Below are 2,104 nucleotides of genomic sequence, written 5' to 3'. Positions count from 1 at the left end.
AAGTACGCCACACCGCAGGGAAAAGTGGAGCAATAAATGCCTACTGTTGAAATACTCTTGGGGACCGTCTTTATATGCCATCTAAACCGTTTATAAGGTCATTCCCACTGGGGTGAACTGAAATAGCCAAAAACTTAACGTGATACAAATCTTGTGTGGCTATTCTAATATTTCAACGGTGGTCATTCAATCCTACTGTTTCCTCTCGTGTGGCCCACTTGAGTTTTGGATCCATCTCATTTTTTATTTAATTTACTAAAATGAGCTGTCAAAGTGGACTGGGTGGATTACTTGAAAACATCGAAAAGGGCCCCACCAAGCTGCCCAACGCACGAACTTCCTACGAAAGCCTTATGCAGGCAATCCGCGTCCCTGGGTATCATAGGGTCCAGAAATGAACAGTTCAGATAATCATTTACGCTGCAATTGGGCGGTGTAAACGGAAACGGATTGGCTACTCACCCTGACTCGGTGCTCTGTGGGCCCCACCACGATGTATGTGTTTCATCCATGCCGTCCACTCATTCTTCCATATCATTTTATGGTATGAGATCAAAAATGAGGTTGATCCAAACCTCAAGTGGACTGCACAATGTTGAATGAACACCCACCGTTAAAAACTTATTGGGCCACAAAAGTTTTGGATCAAGCTGATATTTTTTTTTCCCATTTATCTAAGTCTGTATGATCTAATCAACAGGTTAAATGTCAAATAACCATTACAGTGGGTCTTAGGAGGTGTTTAATGGTGGAAATTCAATTACTACTGCTTTCCCATGGTGTGGTCCATCTGAGATTTAGATCTACCTAATTTTTTGGATCAATTACTAAAATTATCTTTTAAAATGGATGGACGGTGTGATAAATCTTATACAACATGGTTGGGTCCACATAACACCCACCAGTAACCACCTGGCTAGTGGCAGCGTCACTAGCCAAACGGCGTCCGAAACCTATTTTATCCATGTGCTTGTTTTGCTCTCATATGAAAACTCATGTGCTTGTACATGTGTCAAACAAGTCTATTTTAGCCTCCATATGATAACTTTACTTTCTTTGACGTTTAAATGGAGAGAGAGAAACTTCTAGAGCTGTTAAAAGTAAAATTCCAGAGTGATGGATATGCCAATGTAGCAATTTAGATGGTCAATATGATGGACTCCACTACAAATTTTTGCTAATGACGAGTTCCTGTTCTCTACAGATGCTTATGGACAACTGAGCAAATTGTAGCTATTCATCAGCCATGCCAAAGTCATACCCAAATCTTATATCGTGACTGTGTTATTTTTGGAACCTAATGCCATGTAACAGTTTAATTGAGTTTGTTTTGAAAACTTCAAATAGATGGTTGTTAACTATTTTGTTGGTATTGTGCTTTCATGATTATTGTCTTGATGAATGAGTGGATTGAATGAATGGATGAGTAGTTTAAACAAATATTTAAAAAAAATTAAACATTTTTAACCGCAGCTTGTAATATATATTCTTAATTAAACTCTTATCTTCACCCATGTTGAACTTGGTAATTTTGCAGAGGAGTGATCACAAGTTATATAGAGGAACATTATGAATGAGGAATTGACAACCTTTGTAAAAAATAATAATTAGGCATGCTTTCCTAAAGGACAAAAAATAATTAGTTGCGAATGGGTTTATTAAATCAAATATAATAGTGATGGCACTATAAAAAGGAATAATGTTAGATTTGTATATATATAAAAAAATTTACTTAAACTTAATGGCATTGAATAACAAGAGATATTAACACCAATAACTAAGATGAGCTCTCTACGCATGTTATTATCTACTGTTGCTAATCAAAGGTGACCTTCGTATTAATTACATATGAAAAATGCCTTTATACATGTAGATGTTCTTGGGGAAGTGTACATGAAATAGCCTCTTGGACATCTCTGAGAGGAAATCATAATTTAGTATGTAAGCTAAAGAATGCAATTCATATATTTAAATAGTTATGAAGGGCTTGGTTTGAAAAACTAAGCGTATGCCTTAATTTCTTTGGGGTATGAATAAAGTGGAGTCGACTACACGATGTCTATAAAAAATGATGATTATTATATTATATATTGATGATATTATA

Source organism: Magnolia sinica, chromosome 7, assembly GCF_029962835.1.
Source record: "Magnolia sinica isolate HGM2019 chromosome 7, MsV1, whole genome shotgun sequence".
Lineage (NCBI taxonomy): Eukaryota > Viridiplantae > Streptophyta > Magnoliopsida > Magnoliales > Magnoliaceae > Magnolia > Magnolia sinica.
This window is presented reverse-complemented; position numbering follows the sequence as displayed.